Source organism: Perca fluviatilis, chromosome 22, assembly GCF_010015445.1.
Source record: "Perca fluviatilis chromosome 22, GENO_Pfluv_1.0, whole genome shotgun sequence".
NCBI lineage: Eukaryota > Metazoa > Chordata > Actinopteri > Perciformes > Percidae > Perca > Perca fluviatilis.
Genome location: NC_053133.1, coordinates 31,341,745 through 31,346,561, shown reverse-complemented (window position 1 = coordinate 31,346,561; position 4,817 = coordinate 31,341,745). Strand labels below are relative to the sequence as shown.

The 4,817-nt window shown below is 50.5% G+C and overlaps 1 protein-coding gene across 1 annotated transcript in view; it reads right to left on the bottom strand.

Annotated features, from left to right (window-relative positions):
* Positions 1–42, bottom strand: part of LOC120552146 (transmembrane protein 200A-like) — a 13,464-nt gene extending 13,422 nt beyond the window's left edge. The window contains exon 1 of the mRNA XM_039789918.1: positions 1–42. This exon is cut by the window's left edge and continues 14 nt beyond it. The gene's annotated coding sequence lies outside the window, so the exon portion shown is untranslated.
* Between the last annotated feature and the right edge of the window lie 4,775 nt (positions 43–4,817).

Genomic DNA, 4,817 nt, shown 5'->3' with positions numbered 1-4,817 from the left:
GTTTCTCCTCTTCTCTCTTCATCTTCCTCTTCTACCTCTTCTTCATCTTCTAACTCCTCTACCTCCTCTTCTTCATCTTCTACCTCTTCTTCATCTTCTAACTCCTCTACCTCCTCTTCTTCCTCCGGCTGCTGCAGCTCAGTGTTTCTCCTCTTTAAATCTGCAGCCTCTCTTCCTCTCTTCCTCTCACGCTGCGTCTCTCTCTCTCTTTGGAGGAGGAGATTCATTTCTCACACACACTTTGGGTTTTGGGTTTTGGGGTTTCCTGGTTTCCTGGTTTCTGGGTTTTGTGGTTAAAAAAAAACACACACACACAAAATCACACACACACACACACACACACACACACACACACACAGACACACACACACACTATTTACACACACACACACACACACTGAGACACACACACACACACACACACACACATTTCATGGGGACACACACACACACAGGTTCCTACACACACACACACTACACACAGACACACACACACACACAGATACAGAGACACACTGGGGTTCACACAGAGCGCTTAAATAACACACAGACACACACACATATACACACACACACCACAGAGACACACACACACACACACACACACACAGAATACACAGACACATTTTTCTATATACACACACCACACAGATACACACACAGGACACACAGATACACAATCACACACAAAATTTCGTCACGGAGACACACACACAGATACACACACACTGGTACACCAACACACACACACACAGATACACACACCACGATACAATAACACAGACACACACTAACAACAGACACTATATACACAACACACACACACACACACACACATCACACACATCATACACACACAGACCACACACACATCACACAAGACACACACAACAACCACACACACAACACACCAAGACCATTGTTTTGTGTATATTCATGAAGCAATAAAGAGTCTGTTTCTTTCTATCTTTCTTTGCTGTCTCTCCTTCTCTTTCTGTCCTGTCTCTCTCTACCTGTCTGTCCTGTCCTGTCTCTGTGTCTGTCTGTCTGTCTGTCTGTCTGTCTGTCTATCTCCTCCATGTGTTCAGTGCATTTTCCTTCCTTCCCTCCTCTCCCCTCCCTCCCTCCCTCTCCCTCCTCCTCCTCCTCCCTCCTCCCTCCTCTCCTCCTCCCTCCTCCTCCTCCCTCCTCCTCTCCCTCCTCCTCCCTCCTCCCTCCCTCCTCCTCTCTCCCTCCTCTCTCTCCTCTCCTCCTCCCTCCCTCTCCTCCCTCTCCTCCTCCCTCCCTCCCTCTCCTCCCTCTCCTCTCTCCTCCCTCTCCCTCCCTCCCTCCCTCTCTCTCCCTCCTCTCCTCCCTCTCTCCTCCTCTCTCCCTCCCTCTCTCCTCCTCCCTCTCCTCCCTCCTCCCTCTCCTCCTCCTCCCTCCCTCCTCCCTCCCTCCTCCTCCTCCCTCTCCTCCCTCTCCCTCCCCTCCCTCCCTCTCCTCCCTCCCTCTCTCCTCCCTCCCTCCCTCCCCTCCCTCTCCTCCTCCTCCTCCCTCTCCTCTCCTCCCCCTCCTCCCCCCTCCCTCCCTCTCCTCCCTTCCTCTCTCCCTCCCCCTCCCTCTCTCCCCCTCCCTCCCTCTCCTCCTCTCCCCCCCCCTCCTCCCTCCCCCTCTCCCTCTCCTCCCTCTCCTCCCTCCCCCCCCTCCCCCCTCCCCCCCCCCCCCCCCTCCCCCCCTCCCCCCCTCTCTCCTCCTCTCCCTCCCTCCTCCCTCCCCCTCTCCTCCCTCCTCTCTCCTCCCTCCCTCCTCCCCTTCCCCTCCTCCTCCCCTCTTCTCCCTCCCTCTCCCTCCCTCCTCCCCCTCCCCCCCCCCCTCCCCCCTCCCCCCCCTCCCTCCCTTGCCCCTGCACTGACCTCCGACTACAAAAGCCACGAAAAAGTGTGACGTTTTTTTAAGAAACAAAGTTATAAAACACATTGAAAAAGTTGTTGTGGGCAAACCGACCAGACGCCTTCGTGAACCAATGATCCACTCCAGAGAACTTTTATTGGTCTACAAGCTCAGACGACAGAACATGTAACATGCTTGACCCTGGGGAAGTCACGAACTGGCGCGTGCAGCTTTTACTTAGCTGCCTGACCTTGTCTTTTCCCACAAACACAATACAAATTATGTTTACTTTCTAATAGGAATCTATAGGATACAGCTGCCTCAGGCTATAAATGCTAAACTCCTAGCACCTTTATTCAACTTCTAAAGTCTGAGAGGGGAAATCCTGGGGTCGTTGGGATGACATCTACATTTACAAAGGGTTTTTACATGGAGTGAACCACCTGGGTGTGATGTCATCCCACGACTGTTTACTGTTTATAAACCTGGGCCGCGTTCCAATCTAGCTGCGCTATGCCACACACTACGACCACGACCACATACATACCACATACATAGCCATGCACCCTCGTAGTACAGGCTATGGACGGCTGTCCCCCCTACCACCCGTACATGACCTGCGTTCGGATTCCACGTACGCGCCCACGGGCCACACATGGACCTACCACACATACTCGGCCACACACACACACTACAGACCTGGGTCACATACAGGCCCTATACCACACCTGGGCTGGGTATGCTGGTCCCCCCCCTCCCTTTTCCCTCCTTTTCCTACCCCCTCTTCGCTTCGTTTGGTCGTCCGTGTGAGGGTTGTTTGGGAGGTGTGTCAGTTTGGGGGTCTTGGCTCTTTCTTTGGGAGGGGTGTAGCTTTCTCGTTTGGAGGGGGAGTGTGAAACTCTCCGTTGCGAGGAGGGTGTAAGCTCTCGTTTCGGGAGGGGATGTAGCTCTTGTTGCGGGAGGGTGCAGAGCTAGCTCACGATTGGGATGGGTGTCAGCCTTTCCTCCAGATAACACATGACAAGAATAGGGTTGGGTGTACTCGTTTGGGTGTTCTGTGATACAACAGTCTGGCACCTTTATCTGCTGGGCAGGCGGTTTTCCGTGGGGTACACACTCCCTTCTGTCTGTAGATGATTGGGTACCAACCCTACCAACAAGCTCTCTGTCTGTCTCCTTTTCTTATTTGGGAGGAACAACACCTATACCCACAGGTATCTTGGAGCGTTCGCCGCGATGAAGTGTAGCAAGGAACATTTATTCAAACTCAAACCATGGTGCGTTCAAAACCCTGTTGTTCACACAGCGGCAAACTGCCTCTTAAAAGAGACAGGCACCGCGCTTGTTCATACTGTATCAACCTTATGCTCAGCGTTATGTTTGCAGCGGCATTTAGTCAAACATCAAAGGTTAGTTTTAGGCTAGCTAAAGATTACAGGCCAAAGTTTGGACCACCTTCTCATTCAATGTGTTGTTCTTTTTATTTTCATGACTATTTACATTGTAGATTCACCACTGGAGGCATCAAAGCTATGAATGAACACATATGGAATTATGTGCTTAACAAAAAGTGTGAAATATCTGAAACCATGTATCTTATATTTTAGATTCTTCAAGTAGCCACCCTTTTGCTTTTTGTGATAACTCTGCAAACCCTTGGTGTTCTCTCAATGAAAGGCTTCATAAGGAGTAGTCACCTGAAGTGGTTTTACACTCACAGGTGTGCTTTGTCAGGGTTCATTGGTGGAAGTTTTCCCTTATTAGTAAGGCAAAGGGTGGCTACTGGGCTAGTTGTTTTGACATGTATTTCAGTTATTCCCTTTTTTTGTTGTTTTCTTGTGTTTTTGTTTGTGCCTTGGTGGTCTTGTTGTCATTACAAGTAAGATGCATTGTGAATGAGGACGGTGTCCCCTTGTGTGTACTGCTAACGTTGGACATAGCCTTACCGTAAGTGTCTCTCTCGATTCTCTCTGCTGAATTCACTCTACATCTCTTTACACTTTTTGTCTTCTTCAGTTTTGGGGGATGTGGCACAGCTTATTAAAGTTGTGGCCCGGTTGCGTAGGGGAATGCAGCTGAGAGGAGAGCTGGAGGCAAAGTGTTGGAAAAGAACTCACCAGAGATCATAAGATAAATTTAAAATCTGATTGATGATTGGATGGAAAGTGAAGCCCCTCCCACTGAACTGAGTGGTGTGATTTGAGGTTTGCCTTTCCTCAGTGTGTGGTGGTTCCCTCAGCCGTGATTGGTCCTCTAGTGTCGATTGGATATCAGCGTGTGATTGGATCTCAAGCGTGTGTTATGGTCTTCTACGTGTGATTGGTTCTCAGCGTGTGATTGGTCTCAGTGTGTGATTGGTCCTCTTTGTGTGATTGGTTCCTTTCCTTAGCGTGTGATTGGCTCTTTTCCTCCATGGCGTGTGATTGGTTCTGGTGTGGTGTTATAAGTGTGATTGGTCCCTTAGCTGTGATTGGCTCCTTTCCTCAGCGTGATTGGTCTTGTGATTGGTCAGTTTGCGTGTTTGAACATCAGGTGAGTTGTATAGTTGTGAGGTACGGGGGCGGGGGTTGATACTGATCAATGTTCCCACTGGGTGAGCAGCAGGAAGAGACCATGCCCATGTGTTGTAGACAGACAGAAGCAGGAACCAATCAGATCACAGTGGGTTTAATGTGAGGGTAATTACCTCTACAAGAAGCTGAGGATTGGCTCCTGCGTCTCTGGTTCATGGAAAAGGGATGGGGTTGTGCCATGAGACGGACAGGGAATGGGAGGACAGGACTTGGGAGGCAGGGCAGGAAGGAGCAGGGACAGACTTGAAGCAGTAGAGAGACTTGAACATACAGGGTCATGGAGGGCAGGGAATGGGAATGAGGCAAGCAGAACAGAAGAACAGGCTGATAGGAGGAACAGAATAGGTAGAGGGACACACAGGAGCCAGGGGT